We start from the raw sequence: 18,897 nt of genomic DNA, 5'->3' as shown, positions 1-18,897 counted from the left end.
TCGGCATCTCCTGGGGTATGAAGGCCAGTTTTCTCATCGATTCGGTGTCCGCGCGATTAACTCGAGATGCATTCAGTTGTTACCATCTATTCAACGGTCACGCGCATCGCTGTTGCTTCGTTAGTTCAACCTTCTTCGTTTAGACTGATCCAGGGACCAGGAAAGGGATTTGGTTGCGGGTCGGTGGTCTGTATGCCTGTGTAACGAGTTGCGGCCGGAGAAAACGCCAGTTGAGTTTAACTTTTCCTTTTGCTTCATTATTTCCTGGAGTGACGGTTCGCCGCGACGCTGGCAGATCCTCGGAACCATATGCCCGCGATATGGGTTAGATAAGGAGGAAAATAAAATAATGCGAGACAGCGTCCATCATCAAACCCTGCAATCACCCTTAGACCTATAACGAATATGACTGTCACCCGCTACCGCGTCTGGTTTTTCCCTAATTGAACAGCACTTTTCGTCGAAATTGGCAAATGGAAACAAGGGTCGCAAGGAGTTGAGCATTAAGCGATCTACACAGCCAGAGAGCCAAAGCAACAGCCAAACAGGAAGGCAAAGCGAAAATTAACAAATTTAACCGTTGTTTATGAAACTATTGATGGATCAACTTTTTTTATTTAAAAAGCCAGCAGAGAAAAAGCCGCCTGAAGTGGAGAACAATTCCGTGTGTTTTGAATGACAGTTATCATTCGGGCCGCCTGACGTAGCCACTTCTCTGCTGTGCTTATGTAGGTGTTTTCCTAACCTTCCGCATTAGGCGCAGCACGTCTTGAATCGCAGTGCCCTGCGCTCTACGCAGTTGTACGGTACTAGCGCCACGCATCGTTACGCAACTTCCCGAATAACAATACGAGTCGGTTATGGCACTTGGTAGAGCCGTAAACGAGGGATCCAAGAGAACTGTGATTGTTCCGCAACTAAATATTTCTCTATAATTCTTCCAGAGCTAATTCAAAAAGTGCTACTATAGTCGGATGCAACTTCAGCCTGCAGTGAAGCCCCGCCACACCCTCATAACCGCCAGCCACTGTTTTTTCTTGAGGCTGCAAATAATTCGTACATCAAACTTTTCCTGTTACCCAAATAAGGCGGTAACCACAAAAATAAAATTATTGGTGCATAATTTCATACGTTTTCTCTCGCCTATTATAGCGGAAATGCGAAAGCCTAATTCTTTATTGAACCGAAATAATATGCTTCCTTCGCTGCAACTATTCATTGTCAAGTTTCACTTCAGTTGGAAGTGAAGTTTCATGAGGAAAACGGGTGCAGCAGTGAAATGAACTGCACCGCACACTTTTGAAGAGTGAAATGCTCAGACTCCGTACACTTTGTCCATGTCTGTTGCACACCTCATTGCTCCCACCGACAATAAGACTCTAGAAGAAAAGCAGACGCTCCGGAGGTATCAAGTACGACGCCATTTTGAAAAGGCCACATGTCGACGATTTTGTTTGCTTCTGTGATTGGCTGGCGGAGTAACACACCCCCGCGTGGCCCGTGTACCTTGGTTGCCAAGTGCTGTTTTTATTTAAAGTTCTGTTCTACTATAGTAATATTAATTTTACACTTTCGCTTGTTTACTTGTTCTTGGTAGTGTTCTTCCTGCGCTTCTTTTCTGCGCGAATCCATTTGACGGGGTTACGTGTTTTCCAAGTACAGGAGAGTTGTATCTCACAGGCGTACCTGTGAAATACACCATATTTCATTTCTATTTTGCGGGTTTACACGTCTTTATCGTGAATAGTGGGCGTTATTCACATTTGTAATAGTAAATGTAGCCCCAGTCATTTGCATAAAAAGTCTTGGGTTGATAAAAGAAAAACTCTATGGTACAGGTCTTTCTGCGGCGGCTGCTGTTAATCGCACCCACGCGTTATCAGTGGGGCCACATTTCGCTCCGTTTGCAACGTGCTGCACGAGACAGATTGTCCGCTAGCCAATATATCGTGAAATAAAAACACGTATAGAGCTGCGCTCAAATTTCGTACTAGGAAGTATCGTAATTGTCGCTGATTTTCTTTTTAACAAAGTGCTGTCGCATTTCATTCCCTATGATGGCGGCAATATTAGTTCACCAAAGCAACTGAAATTAAAGCTTGTACCACTGGAAATAATGCCCAGAAGGCGTGCTGAACGTTCGTCTCGTGTCTACGTCCATACAGAGCCACAAAAGTCGTACGTCAAATCATATTTAAAGTTGCACAATATTGACCAGATATTGCAGGCAGAAATGTAAGATACGATAATAAATTCAATGCTGTACAAAGAAGTATCTTCTGCTTAACATCAGCCATATAATCTTTGCGATCTCACGCAACTACTGCAGCAATTAAGTGGTACGCTTAACCGCAGGGACTAAACTTTGTTGTTTCGTCGGAACAATTTGTATGCCCAGGGTACTGATGGCCAAAGTAGATCCGATCAATAGCCAGACTATGATGTTGCCTAGAAATTATACATTACAATTTTTTACCCTTAATTATGGTATAAAAGTTGCGTTTACATTATATTTTTGCTTTATGTTTCTCTAGAATTTCTCTATTCACCTTTATTCGCGTTTTATAAAAGTATGTTACTTGATACGCTCATCGTAAAAAAAGATTTAACTTCATTGCGATAATTTTAAACGTAGCCTACAAAGCTTCTTGTGGCCATAAAAAAAAAGTATGCATATTTCTTTATATATACATAGAGAAAGAGAGAGAGAGGAAAGGCTGGGAGGTTAACCAGAGGCGAGTTTCTGGTTTGTTATCCAGAACTGGGGTGGGGGATATAGGTATTGGAAAGAGGGCGAAGAGAGAAAAAGAAAAAAACAGCAGGAACAGGTAATGGAAAAAGCGTTCCAATCACAGGCGTTCACAAAGGCCGGCCGATGTCAAGAAGCGCAATAGCGCTTGCGCGGCCTTCTGAAGCAATGTTAAGTCGCGTCGATGTTGCAAAATTCTTCCGACAGAGGCTGGTTGTCCAACTGGTTCTGCACAACGGAAAGCGATTGTCCCTGCACACTGCACTGCGGGCACTAGCAAAGAACATGCCGAATTGGTTCCGCGTCGCCGCAATCGCCACATGCTGCGGTGTCGGCCATCCCTATGCGGAACGCGTAGGCATTGGTGAACGCGACGTCCATTCATAGCCGGCACAAGAGGGTCGCGTCTCTTCGGGGAAGTCTTGGTGGAAGTGAGAGGCTTAAGGTTGGATCCAGCGTGTATAAACGGGCGTGCATAAAATGTGATTCATTCTCCTCTGATGTAGTGCATTGGTGTGCAAGTCGGCGCAGCATCCGTCCTGGACAGCGGGATCGATAGGCAGTTGTCTTCTGCATGAGCTGAACGAGCAGCTTGACCGGCACGTTCAAGGCCGATGATACTACAGTGACTTGGTAGCCACTGAATAATTATTTCATGTCCTTTCTCAGTTAGGTGATGTATGGCCTCTGTAATTTCGAACAGCAACTGCTCGTGCGGACCGCGCCTTAAGGCTGACAATAAACACTGCAGTGCCGTCTTTGAGTCGCATAAAATGGAACATTTGTGTGTTGACTCGTCATTAATAAAGTGTCGTGCGACTCGAAGCGCTGCAAGTTCTGCTGCCGTCGACGTTGTCAAGTGAGACGTTATCAACTTTATAGTCGTGGCTTTTGCTGGAATGACGACAGCTGCTGTAGAGCTGTTCGGTAGGACGGAGCCGTCGGTATATATTGTTGCGGGGAGAGGAGAGGCTTAAAACATATTTACAGAGTATTCCCAACGCGTCCACATGCAAACAAGGAATACAAAATGGATGCCATCCCGCGCGATTGGATTAGATTGGATTTCCTTCTTCGGTGGCGCGTACCCACTGCAGGGGATCGGCCAAGATTTGGATGGTATTAGGAACATTTTAGTTGTACAAAAACTGTTTAAAGTGTCATGTGAAAACGGATAAAAATATTGTTTGAAAAACGTAAGTAAAACGTGTTGAAACAACTTTGAATTCCTCCATGGCTGAGCAGACATTCCTGTGGCAGTTGCCAAGAGAGGAGGCTCCTAGAGAAAGGATATTTAAAATGGAGAAATTTAAATCAAGTTGCGTTAACGTTGGTTCTAAGATGTATTTCCTTAAAGCAGAAAAACGGCGGCAGATTAAGAAAAAATGATCGATAGTTTCATCTACTGCACAGAATGCGCAAAGAGGGGAGGGTGCCTGACCAGCCGAGTGACGATAAAAGTTTACTAATGGTGTTCGACAGCGTAACCGGGTAAAAGTTACTGCAATTTTTCTGGTGAAAGGAATTTTTGTGCCAAAGGAATAGGAGGTGTCCATATTCTGAGAAATTTGCTATCGCTGGATTTAAAAACTCTAGAAAAATTGCATATCTCCTGTATCTAGTAGAAGTTAGGTAAGATGCTGCCGGAAGTAATGATAGTACAGGGCCATTGAGGGCCGCTCTCGCGAGACTGTCAGCGATCTCGTTCATGTATAATTCCCTATGATCAGGCACCCAAAGTAATCTAATTACATTTATGTGGTGAGGCACTAGAAAATTAAGTGTACGTAAAAGGCTAGCACTACTATTTGTTGTGGGCGATGTACACAAAGATAAAGAATCCGTTATTATCACTACCATCGATATCGATGAGTTTAGCTTACGTAAGGCTAATACTACTGCTAGAAATTCAGCCTGAAATACGGATAAGTAGTCAGGAATCCGATTGAGAATGCCCAGCCTAGAGCAGGAGCGAGAACGCCAATTCCAGATTTTTCTCCACACTGCGAGGCGTCTGTTGCGGTGACTGTATTTATACCTATACTCAATAAATGATCTTGCAATAGCGAATTTAATATATTTTAAGAGAGAGATTTTGCATTATTAGGGTAGATATCATCATAGATTATTCGCACTTCACAAATAGGTGGCACCTCTCAAATACGTAAATTTAAGGGGTTAATGAATGTTTGTAGAAAGACCAGCTGTGGTGTAAGAAACCGTGGCCAGCGTACTCCAAAAAATAGTGCAGGCTAGGAAATGAATATGTTTTCCACACTTTCAATAGGGGATTCGTACATATTTAGGAGTGTTTGCACCGTTAGAAACCGAAATCTGCACAATAATGAGGACAACCTGACTTCTTGATGTAATACATTATTAGCCAAACATTTCGGTAATACGCAGCACAATCGCAGGGCTTCCCACTCAATCAGAACAAGGGTACGTAATTTATAATCTGGCGCAGCAAAAAAGAGCACCTTTCCAAATTCTAAAATGGGCCACCCGTACATTTTATAAATCATTAGTAGTGGGTCTCTCCGCATCCCCGACCAACTGTTGCATAGCTTAGGCAGCATGCCAACTGCTCTCATTCCTTCTTTAACTATGTGGTCAATATGGCCAAGCCAACTGAGAGAATGGTCATAGACTACACCTAAGTTTTTCACTGACTCCACTTGAGGTATAGTCTCGATGTGGTAGGATAGCGATATATTAACGGGATTGTTAGGGGGAAAACCAATATTGAGCATTTTTTCATGTTAAGTGAAAGGCGAATCTTGTTTAACCAGCTTTCTATGGCGTAGAGATAGTTCTGTAGTCGATAATGTAGGGAGTGAATATCGCTGTCTGATGCATACACAGCAATGTCGTCTACGTATACATATGTTTGTACATCTGGATGCCGACGAATGGAACTCATCAGAACGTTAAACAATGATGGAGAAATGACAGCTCCTTGAGAAACACCTCCTGATTGATTATCTATGCTCGAAGAAGAGCCTCTTAGAGAGCAGTAGAATTTCCGCTCATTTAAAATTCACATAACCAGATTACAAGGTAATTTGGGAACGCTAGATTGCGTAATATATCCAATAAAATTACATATTCTACTCTGTTGTAGACTTTTGAGATGTCTAGTCTCACAATAGCACCTATCTGTCTTTGGCACCGTGCTAATTTTATTCTACTCTCTAAGTCCAAGTGAGCATGCCATATTGAACATGGTGGTCGGAATCCAATTTGGCAGGAATTAAGCAAGTCCTTGGTGTCTACAAATTTTAGCATACCGGCATATAGTATTCTTTCAATCAAGTTCACCAAATTTGAGATTAGCCCGATTGGCCTAATGTTATCTATTGTATATCCTTCCCCATGATTTTTAAAAACTGGAATTATTTTAGCAATTTTCCATGCTGACGGGATTCATGAAAATTTAATTGTCATTTATAATAGCTAAAAGGTCATCTGGAGATTCCTTAAATAAAATTTTGATCATGGCAGAGGTCACCCCATCTGTTCCTGGAGCTGAATCTGGCAGTCGCTTCACGATTTCAGCCAATTCTAACATGGTAATTTCTATAAAATAATCTGACGACCTTCGTAAGATGGACCAATGTGGCAAAACTGAAAAAACGCTCATTTCTAATCTCATCGCTATTACTTCTAGTGACTGTTTCATTTCAAAACTACTTAAGACTATGGAGTCTATATTAATTGTACGCGGAAGAACTTTTCTACTGGGGAGAGAACAGAATAAAGCCTGTTTATTTTTACTGTTAGATAGGAAGCCAAAAAGTTTGCAGTCGTATTCGTCTTTGGCTTTTGAAGCTGTATGTTTAAAGTCGCCTCGAAAAAGTTTATAATCGCTCCAATTTTTGGGACTCTGGTTATGTAATAATTTGTGCAAGCGGCTTTTCTCTTTCTATAATCACGAGCGCATTCTTCATTCCACCAAGGGCTATATGAATTTCCGTTGTTTACACGAATCTCAAATTCAGACTTTTTGCGAGAACCTTCCAAAGCAGAATAGATAATCGTAGTTTTTTGCTTAGTGCACGCATCAGAGAAAGAAGACAAGACATTTCGAAAGCATTTTTAAAAAAAATATTGTACTTAATGAAAGTTCGCACCTGATCACTCATAAACGCAATAGGGCGTGCTACTTCAAAAATTACTGGAGTATGATAACTGCTTGTCGCATAGTCAACAGTCGACCAAGAAGATACGGAGAGACTCGGGCCAGAGAATGTAAGATCTATTGCAGAGTAAGATCGACCCCACCACAAGCATAATAGATTTGCATTTTACACACGTTAGCCCATTGTCCAATGACCAGTTCCATAATCTGGTGCCGCACGAGTCTGTTCTTAATTCACATGATATATGGTAACGAAATTAATGTAATTAGTCCGCCACCTCTAGTAGGACGGTCTAGAGAAAATCTGCAAAATTGTATCTTAAAATGCTTGGCAGAATTTAACCAAGTTTCATGTAAAAAAATTACATCAGGGTTAAGTTGTGTAGTCAGACAATTTAAATCTACTGAAGCTGAATATAAAGAGCAACAGTTCCACTGAAGCACTTTCAGCGACCCTATGGTTTAGAAAGTGCCGCCGCCACAACAGCCTTCCGTAGAATGCCTTCTTTTGGTATAGCACTGGGCTGACTTTTCTAAGGTTTTGAGTGAGGACCGGAGGAAGAATAGTTGATTGGTGACATTGTTCTTTTATACACTCGAGCGTTTTGTTCCATCTGTCATTTCCAAATCTGTGTTAACCAGATTATCATTGGCAGGCCGTATGGAAGAGGAAGTCGAAGGTTCAACACCGTTATTAGAAGGATGGGTATCTGAACGCCTAACACTGGTTTGTGGCGTGGGATCAACTGTTTGGGTCATTGTAGCACAAAAACAGGTGGCCTGCATCAAATGAGATAAGTTACTAGAGATGGCCTGTGATATATATTCCCCAAGGTTCCTTGCCAGCCATTCCATAGCTTTTGTAACTGCCTTTTCTACAGCGGCCTTTGTAGCTGCTGTTAGTGATACGTCCGAGGTAAGAGTTTGCCTCCCAGTAACACCCACATAACCAAGCGCGCTTTCTTTAACGTTGCTTACCACCTCCTTTCTGGAGCAACGTCGTCTGTCAATTATTTCTACCACCTGCAATTCCTGAGCCCTAACAGAGCAGTTCGAATGATTGACTGGGTGACTTCCGCCACAGAGGCAGCATCGCTCAGCTTGGGCACTATAATCGCTTTGATCGTGCTCTTCACCGCATTTGCAACAATGCTGACTAGACTTGCATCCTGCACTACTATGGCCGTATCGCCAGCACTTACGGCATTGTAGCAGACGTGATGCCAGAGGTTTAACTCTGAACACAAGTGGGCACCTCTTTAGTTCTGATCGACAGGAAGTTCCTGCGAATGTTGCAATCACCGATTCTGTTGGGACCCTCTTATTGTCTACCACTCGATTGCAGCGATAAACAGCAATTACTCCAGTCTCAGACAAACTCTCTAATGTTTCTGATAGAGATAGATCAGCATCAACACCTCTGACTATTCCCTTGGTGCGTGCGAGGTGAGCAGGGATGAAGGCACTCACCGGCAGTGACGCGAACGATGAGCACTTAAGCAAAACCACGACACAGCTCTGGTCTGGTGATCTGCACACGAGACCCCCGCGGCCGAACTGTCTCACTTCTGTGATGGCCTGGTGCAGAGGTAGCAGCACAGAGAGATTTTCGGATAGCCTGGGGGTTGGTCAACCGTATAGAGCCTCCATTGGAAGGAACCAGAGCCACTTGGATGCTGCTCACGCCACTGCGGGTAAACAAATCCAGGGGTAATTTGTCTGTCGGAATAGATGCTGTCCAAGGGGAAAAAATCGCTGCCAGGGGAGCTTTTGGACATCAGCCTAGGATGAAGCAGGCGCAAGAATATTAGGAAGATGAACCAATATGCCTAGAAAAGCCTAATACCACCCAAAAATTGGCCCGCGACATGAGAGAGCGTCGTTGTCTTCGGTACTGTCCTCAGCTTCGCCTGTGGGAGTGCTTGCTAAGAATATGCGGTTGTAATTTCGGTCTCCTCATATAATAGGAGGCTAGGTATTATCAGGGTGATGTTTGGCTGAATTAGACGTCAAGGAGGAGTCGAAGGACTCCCGGCAGGCGTGAAGCAAGCTAGTAGAGCTTCACGGGGTGCGGAAACCGTTCGGCAGAACGAGGCACGTGGTCTCTCCGCAGGTAGAGAGGCTAGACGGGGGCAAGGAGTCTGGGCAAGGTGCCTTACGTGCGCTCTTGATGTTTCAAGCGCGATGTGGGTCTTGATGAGGTGGTCTCTAGCGATTGCAATAGTTGCTGCCATTCACGCACTTTGAGGAAGACCTAGACAAATCCGGAGCGCCTGGGCCTGAACACTGTGTAGTATATAGGCCTGTTTTACTTGTGTTAGTGTATGCTGGCAAGCTGTACCGCAAAAAGCCGGGAGAGTACCCTATGTAGTTGCTGCATCGCGCTTGTGGACATTCCCCAGCTCTTTCCAGCAAGTAACTTCGAAAGATGACAGATGCCTGTCAGAGGCTTTTTCATGTACAATAGATGGGGGCTCCATGAGATGTCTCTGTCAATCATGACACACAAGAATTTGTATGATCGTACAGATGGCGTCATCTGCCCATTAATTAGTACACTGTAATGCGTTCATGAGCTTACGATATATACATATTTATCTATTTACTGAGGTTCATGCTAAAACACCAATTTTCTAGTGTGTAGGAAAGCAGTTTAAACGTAAGACGGCATCGCAGGCACTGAGTTGTTGCGAGTGCTTCTAAGCTGTTCTTTTATTTCTCTTCAACAATTCACCTGTCCCACACGACTGGCACATATCTCGCACCTATCTCGTGCATATGCGTTCACCGGTGGCGCGCAGCCCGGCATTACTTGGAGCTGAATATGGCAGAATTCTCCAGCGGCCAATCCGTTTTGATTAACGTGGTCGCTGTTCACTTCGTTCTAGACCGAAACCATGCCTTCTGCGCTGCAATGGCCATTACGGAAGCGGGCGCCTTTAAGCCACGCCGACGAGACACTCTGCTCTGCTGTTTCCACTCAATATTCGCCAATATAGGCTTGCTACAGTCTTTCCTTGCGCAATATTATCACCTCCTTCCCTGTCTCCTTTTCATGCTACCTCTTTTCAAGTCATCTTGTGTTTGTCGGTGCTTCGGACACGATTTTCTCGACACCGGGTTCACACATCTGTTTACCTCCAAAACTCGAATAGTTTCAAATGGTGCAGGAAGGAGACGTTCGCGCGCAAGAATGCTTCGCAACAGGGCCGCCTGCCAATCACGGCTGCATGTAATCAATAAACCACGGCAAAGAATTAACGATTCTTAAGTTTTGCACCCCCCCTCCCAATCTGGGCTCAAATTCACACGCTCAAAAAAGATTGTTCCACAATAGCACTGCTCGCAAGAGGCGATGCCAGTCAATAATGATGTCGGGCATATTAGCGAATGGTGGCCGACGAATGCAAACAGTAATTAGGAACAAGAAGCTTTGTAAATGCGGGTCCCACCAGGGCCTGTATTCACAAAACAGTTCGTGTGTTAAAGGCGGTTCTTAAGAACAGCTGTCTGTTCATCGTAACAAAGAACACAACATTATATCCAAGGCAACCGTCCAACGACAACGAGTGGCAGCGCGTTTACACAGGTGCCTCTGCGCACTCTGCTTTTCGCAGGAATCACCGAGCCGTTCTCGCAGCGGCTCCTAATTCAAGGGATTCGGCATCCAAAAGCAGCACATTGGCCATGAGAAGCCGCAGTGGGGGGGTCTCCGGATTACCTTCGACCTCTTGTAGTTCTTTAACGTGCACCAAAATCTAGTATACCAGCCTTTTCGAATTCCACCCCCAACCAAGTGCAAGCGCCGTGGCCGTGAATGAAACCCGCTAGATCTTGTTCAGCAGAACAATGCGTAAGCCACTGAGCTACCGAGGCGGGTACTGCTGCTGGCTGTCGTTATACTGCTGGCCACATGCATGTGACGCAGAAGCGCATTGCGCGTGACGTCACCTCGCTCGTGGCCGGGGTGCGTCCTTCGGGAAGAGTGCGGGGGCTTTTGTTTTAATTTTGAGCTGGTTTTTTTTGTAAATTGGTGCAATACATTGCGGAGACGATCGTCTCCACGCGACATATGAGCCGCAATTGTTTGTTCGCAATGCCAACACCTGGTGAAAGGACTTTTAGAATAACTTCGTGAATGAATACACTCATCTTCATTATATTGAGGTTACACCAAGCCTTTACGATTATCGCGCCGTTAGGATGCTTTAGTTTCGCCTTGAAAATCTGCTCAATATACAAGGGGCGTCTTACCCGTCACATCCGCAAAAACACCGTCACCTCTCGGGTCCTGCGCTAGCTAAATGGCTGACAGTGAAAGGCACGAAATTAGTTTTATAAACGCCGTATCTTACGTCAGACAGCTCTAAATTTTCCTAATCTGCTAACATTTCGTCATCTGCGTCTCGAGCTGAGAAATTGCAGCTTGTGCACTCCAGACTTGAGTGTCCCGACTGCTTGTTCATATAAATGCGAACCAGCTGGACTTTGACTAAACGACCACGACAAGCGACGTCCGTTGCCGAGCTTGACATTACGGTAGCACCTAATTCCATTAAGAAGAGCGATAAAGGAGCTCCTCTGCGCTGCTGCGTAGGCGACGTTGCAGGGTATACTTCATAAGCTCTCTACGCTTAGCGATGGCGTCCGCGAATGATGACAACGTCTGGACCAATAAGAACCCTCCTTATCGCCTCCTACGCTCATTCTGGATACCCGCGCAAGGCAGCCCTGTTGCTGTGAGGCTTATCTCTGCTTTGAGGAGAAAAGACGCGTTGCGAGAAGACAGTGTAGGGTGGGAAGAGAGGATGAGGCGGGAAAACTCGTTTCCCTTCAGTCACGAAGCTTTCCAAAAGCAACTCGGCGCCCCAAGAGAACGGCACGTCGCTTCTTCCAGCTTTCTCCGCAACCCATTAGCGAAGTGCTTGGCTAGTCTGCGCAGGGTCCACTTAACTCCTCCTTAAATGAGCATTCCGTTTCTTGGTTACGTGCAGTGGAAGAACGGTTTCTCGTTCAGGCACGGGCTTTTCCCAATTTAAGAAGAGGACATAAAATCTAGAGGCATAAAACTGTTTGACATAGCGGCAGCAACTTCAGTCGCATTGGCTTAATGTTTTGCAACAACTAAATGTTTCGTTGTCGGGACAACCGTCATACAGTGATATTTTGTGACGGACATTATCGTAATTTTCAACTACGATGCTTCACAAGCGCTCATTCGTATACGAGGTGTTGCCCTACTGTGCACATTGTTGCACGTTTCTCGCATACCATGGCGGTAGGATTTTCACTAAGACGAATTGTGAGAGCAACCAGGTGCTAGCGATTTCCGTGCACGTTCGGAACCCCCTTGCATCTTTTGCAACAACGCTTACATGCAGATAGAGAACGCTATTGCCCAAAATATTTTCGGTTTGAGCCACCAAGGAGCCACTGCGTGAATTTAATCCTTATTACAGTATTACTTCTCGAGCCTTACGTCATGATTGTCTCATTCACACGATTCAAAGGAAAAACTGCTGCAGTAGCTTAGTGTCTACGGTGTTGCGCTGCTTTGCTCGATGCCGTGCGTTCGGTCCCGGCCGCGGTGGTTACATTTCCAAGGGGTGGAAATGCAAAATCGCTCGTTTACTAAAATTTAGGTGCACGTTAAAGACTGCGTCAGGTGGTCTAAATTAATTCGGAGCCCACCACTACAGCGTGTCTCATAATGCTATCGTGGTTTCGGCACCAGAAACCCCAGAATTTCATTTTTTGAATGATGAGAAGAAATTTCACTGCCATCTTTACGGCGTATGCCTGTATTGCAGCGTTTCCGGATACTGCTGTCTCATGCTAAATCACTCCGAGATTTGCCACTGCTTTTTCGCTTTGTTTCTCTACGTTTCTAGGAGCTGCCACTTCCTCCTTGTGGCAATGCATGAAGAGATTTCCGAGGACCTTCCTGCTGCGCACCCGCCAGGTCGGATAACGTCCAAGAAACGTGGAAGTACTTCAAGTGAGGGAAAGCGAGGCCACTGAGTTATGCTCGGACAGCTACGACTCGTCGGACTATCACTTCAGTGTCGTGAAGAGTAGATCAGCAAAAAGAAGACTGCTGCAGGCATCTTCGTCGCCAAGTACTTCTGCCATGAAGAATGCACCGCAGTACTGGCCGCCCAATGCGCTCTTCATTCCCGAGGACCTGGCGACCAATTTGCGGCACCTAAACAGGCAGGTCCTTTCTCTGTTGCTCGAGAAAATCGCACTAAATGAGATTAAAGGCGTGAGAAAACTCGCGCAAGAATGTCCTGGCAGTTGACGTGTTACATCGCAGCGCCCTACAAAGCAGTATATCTGAGTATAACAAAGCAGTATAACTGAGATCGACAATATAAAGGTGGGATCAATGATGCCTACAGGCGTTGATGGTACTACGGGCGTCATTTATGAGGTCGACGTTGCCATCCCGAATGACGACTTGCCAATACTGATCAAACAAACGACAGAAGGCACTTTCATTAGGAGGACTTTCAGACTGGGCAACACACGCTGTGCGAAGATCTTGTTTGAAGGAGACAGTCTTCTTTCCCACGTCAAAGTGGGACATGTCCGCCATCCAGTACGACCATTCGTACCGAAGTGCCTCTAGTAATTCAAGTGTTGCAAGAATGGCTACGTAAAGGCTGTCTGCGTGAACAACGTCGTATGCCCGCGGTGCTCAGAGTCCCATTCAGAAGACGACTGTTGCACAGATGTTCTAAAGTGCCCTAACTGCAGTGGTGCTCACAAGGCCTCATCAAAGGATTGCCCGCGGGTGCAAAAGGAATTCGCGATCGTCAAGCGAATGGTGCGGGACAATTCAACGCATCGAGTGGCTGCTGCCGCTCTTCGGTGACGTCGGCATCGACACCGAAAACATTCACGAAATACCGCAGCTGAAGGTAGTGACATGCCATCTTCCGTCAGAAGGATTGCCGCATCAACGGATAGCACCACCAAGACAGATAGAAGGAAAGCAAACAAAGCGGTGAGGCTCGCCTGTGCTGAAGAATGGCCTGAGCTACGAGGGCACAACGCCCTGTTAAGCTACCTCAAAACGCACCGACTTCGACGGCTTCGGCAACTGTTGAAGAGACACTGGTTGATAATCTACAGGTCATCAACATTCTGCAGTCGCTCATGAATGCCATTCGTGTTATACTTAACGAGAAATCTTCGTCTACGCAAAAGCGCGCTAGAAATGCTGGACACAGTACAGTACTCGCCGCTCTTGGTTGAAATCATGGCTCTCCAGAAGCCGTCGTTTCGTGAAGAGGTCCGGAACGCGTCGATATTTCAGTGGAACGCCAGAGGACTACAGTCACGCATGTAGGACTTTCGATAGTTTGTGTTCATGAATCAGTTCCCCATTATCTTCATCTGCGATCCTCTATCATCTAACATCAGACTGTCCGGGTAGGAGTGTTTCATGCCCACCACCCACGGAGAAGGCAGCAAGATAGTGGTTTTCATACGACGTGATCATATGCATGTCCATCATCCAAAGCCACCTGACCAAGAAAACCAGTACGTATGTCTGACAGTGAAGAGAGGAAAGTTCACTTTCACAGTAGTTGGAGCCTAGATATCGCCCTCAAGTCGGCTGGACTGCGAGCAGTTACGGTGAATCACGACAGTGACTCCGCAGCTTGTGGTGATGACTGGAGATTTTAATGCCCACCAGTATCTTTGGGGAAGCTCCAAGATAAACTCCAGGGGCAGAAGATTAGTGTCATTTACCTCCGAACGAGAACTGTGTTTGTTAGATGATGGAAGCCCCACCTTTCTGCGTGGAACTGTCTGCTGTAGCTGCCAGGGCCTCACCATTGTTTCACGCTCCTTCACCAGAAAGGTCAGGTGGTTTCCGGATATTGAAACGCGGGGAAGTGACCACCTGCCCACTTAGGATTGAGAGGTTGACGGGCTCCAAGTTAGCCGGCGTCACTCAATGTATTGACTGGCCGATGTTCAAATCAATTGTTGAAGACGGTTGTCGTGATGACTTGTACTCTAGCCTAGAGGACACCATAAACGGTGCCCTAGAGGCTGCCACGTATTAGCTTCCGAGAACATCTCCACGCACCGAGTACGACAGCTGGAGAAGCTTCCTGCAATTCGTCGCCGTGCAGAGCGAAGACACAGGTGTACAAAGTCTGTACATTACTTGAGGTTGGCCACAAGAAATCAAAAGAAAATTCAGTGTGGCATAGACAAACTTGCATCGCAAAGGTGGATGTCAGATTGCGAGTCTTTGGATCCACGCAAACCTATGTCTCAACTCCGTGGAAACACTTATCAGCGCCACCCTTTCAAGTCTTTGGCCCTTCATCAACAATGCGGAGAGATTGGCGTCACTGACAATTTCTGCAGGAAGATTGCTGGCGAAACTAGATTCGCAGGAACATCGAAGCTCGACCACTCACCGATTTCACGCGACCCCGGCATCAACAGTCCTTTCACCATGGACGAATTCGAAGCTGCACTTGCCTTGTGCAAGCGTTCATCCTCACCAGGACCCGGCGGTATAACCTACCGTGCCCTATGTAATTTTGGCGAAGAGGCTCGGAAAGTGCACCTGTTATTGTTCAACAGCACCTGGCAGACAGGTACGGTTCCACAGGAATGGAAGACCAGTCACTTAATTTCACTGCTCAAGCCTGTCAAGTCGCCGTAGACATTGCATCATACCGACAAACTGCGCTTGCCAGTTGCACCGGAAAACTAATGGAGAGGGTCGTTCTAGCACGCCTAGAATGGTACCTCGAACATTACCAGGTATATCCACATGCAGTGGCCGGTTCCAGGCGTGGCCATTCTTCCATAGACAACGTTATCGACTTCGGGATGTACGTCAAGCACCAGAAGTCGTGCAAAAGATAATCTGCTGCCATGTTACTGGATGTTAATGGAGCATACTATACCGTAACGCACGAAGTGATTTTCAACACGTTAGAGACAGTGGGATTTGGCGACAAGATCTATTTCTGGATTTGTAGCTATCTACATAAGAGATCCTTTTTCATACTTACCGAGGATGCCCAAACTCCCGGCATTATAGTAACCGTGGTGTGCCTCAGGGCGGAGTACTGATCTTCAATATAACGCACATTGGACTCGCCGACATCCTTCCATGCACCGTTATGCTCTCCATGGATGCCGAAGACATTTGTATTCGGACGTTGGATGTGACGCGACTGCAGCTTCGCACGCGGCTTCAGAAGGAAGGCACATTAACATCATCCTAGCTTCGAGAACAAAGACTTCATGTATCACGCGAAAAGTGTGCAGTGGTGGCATTTACCCGGAAATCAATGTCTCCATACGGGATATTCGTCGACGGACAGCTGATCTTACAGCACAAGTCACAGGTTTTTGGGGGTGGTCATCGACAGAAAGCTCTCCTGGACTCCTCATGTGAATTATGTGAGAAAACGCCCGACGGGAATTTGCCATGTGTTTAAGTACCTAGCAGGAAAGCCCTGAGGAGTGTCAGTACAATCTATGCAGCAACTGTACAGGGTCCTCTTTATTGGATTCCTGCGGTGTAGCCCACTGGTCATCTCCAACACCTGCAGAACTTTAACACAATCCAGCGCATCCAAACCCAAGCCCTCAAGATATGCCTTGGTGCACCGCGGAGTGCGTCAACGACTGAAGTTATTGCACTCGCTCAAGATTACACTATTAGAATGCATATTACATTGAAACAATCCCTGTACACATAAAACACTTCCCCCAGACCCCTACCCACCACCTCGCAAGTCTCCCAGTAGAAACGCCTCACACGACATTCAGTGCGACCGTCTTCGCGCACCGTGCCTCTCTCAGGTCAGGTTACGCACCTGCGGCAAGACCTTCGATTCCTCCATGGTGGGTGAGCCGTACTTAAGTAAACTTAACAATCCCAGGAATTCTGAAAAAGTCGGACTTACTGCTATCTGCACTCCAGCAACTTAGTTTACTACTCCTGTACGATAAATACAGCGACTACAGACACGTCTATACTGATGTCTCAACTACATCAACCAGTTCCGGTGGCGCTGTAGTTATGCCAACAATGGGAATAACCCAGCGGTTCAAGACTTCCCATATCACTACGTCTACAGTTGCGGAGCTCGTCTACAGCTGCACAGTTCGCGGCTCACCGCGACGCGCTTTATGTGATAAATGCTGAAAATCCTCGAAAATGGGGAGTCTTCTGCGATTCAAGGCCGGCCTTGCAATGTGTGCAGTCGTTTCTACGACACGGAACTCACAATCAGCTCACGTGCGAAATCGTGGAAACGTCCATCACTTGAGAGAAAAAGGCCATGATATCCCCTTTCAATGGGTACCAGGTCATTGCGGTATCATTTGAAATGATGACGCAGATAAGGCAGCTCGGACGTGAAACAAAGAAGACCGCTCCGTCCCCATTCCGCTATCGAGGACCGACGCTGCGAGACAACTTCGCATTCTAGCACGCACGATCTCCTTAGCAGAGTGGAATACCGCACATACAAGGCGCAAGAGACTGCACAGACTACACCCTTCACTGCTACTCAGACATCTGGCCGGACTGCACCGACACGAAGCGTCTCTTCTGTGTTGGTTGTCGCTGGGAGTTGCCTTCACGAAAGCCTATTCAGCACTAATTGGAATGGCTGATAGTCCTGCATGTGACGTTTCCGGATGCGAGGAGAACATTGACCACTTATAGTGCCACTGTCCTCAATTTCAATCACAAGGACAATCTTTGTCCAACACATTAAGGAAACTAGATGATCGTCCTCTGAGTAAACAGACAGTACTAGAGCACCGTCCCCACCGATCATTGGCTCAGAAGGCAGTGAAGGCATTTTTGTGCTTTCTGAGAACGTCTGGTTTGCACCGGCGGCTTTGACTTAAGTATTGTCCGTGCATGTCTCTATACACCCTCTTTCTCCCTTCTCTCCCTTCCCCTTCTCCCTTCCCCCAGAATAGGGTAGCCAACCCGACTCTCGACTGGTTAACACCCCTGCCTTCCTTATATTCCTCTGTCTCTCTCGTAACGAAAACGAACTCGGAGGTAACCCGCGCCTAATTTTTCCTTGAAATGGCCAATTAAGCAGAAAGAATATACCGTATTGGGACAATTGAAAGAAGAAAACACCATGCCGCACTTATGAAGCATTATAGGAAATTATAATTATTGAGCGAAAGGCCGAAAAAGCAGCTGAAGGGTCGTCGGTCGTCTGCGGTGAGGCCTGCCAATATATATATATATATATATATATATATATATATGTGTGTATTTTGTTCTGATAATTCCTTAGCCAGGCTGCTAATAACGCACACCATATTCACATCCATATTCAGTGCCGTGTGCCTCAATTAGCCTCTCGCTCTCTTGAGTTACGTTAATGCCAATGGACTCGGAACAATTATTTGACTAACAAGATAGATAGAGGGCTCGCCCTGACGACGGACATTGCGCGTGCTTGTTGAGATAATTTTACAACATCAATATCAATTATCTGAACAATGATGGCCTGTTCGCCAACCCATACGTTTGCGAAAACGTTTATTGGAAGCTTAGTAAGTTCACTGTGCCTAATTAGTCGTATTTTTGTATTAGTCTTCCCTGTACTTTTTTTTCCTGATCTGACAACATCCTGCCGTTCCCCTTTCTTCTGCATCCCCCTCTCCATCAATCTCTAGTGAAGAGGACCGTAATTTTAGCACTACATAAAGCACGCGCCGGATGTATTGTTTGCAGACGTCAATACCGTCCCAAAAAGTTATTAGAACCCCCCACTTGGTCCATATAGTTCGCAAGGACCAAATCTAAAATTTGCACGTTATTAAATTATGTGCATGTGGTTATTGCAAAAATTGCGCTGCTAAGATGTGATTTCAAAAAACAATGTTTTTGCCTAGGCATAAGGAAACTTGGTTCTTTTCAATGAAGGTAGACAAATTTATTGCAATGGCCTCGGCACCTATTCAAAAAAAGCTGCGAGCATGT

The sequence above is a fragment of the Dermacentor variabilis genome, chromosome 1, assembly GCF_050947875.1.
Source record: "Dermacentor variabilis isolate Ectoservices chromosome 1, ASM5094787v1, whole genome shotgun sequence".
NCBI lineage: Eukaryota > Metazoa > Arthropoda > Arachnida > Ixodida > Ixodidae > Dermacentor > Dermacentor variabilis.
This window is presented reverse-complemented; position numbering follows the sequence as displayed.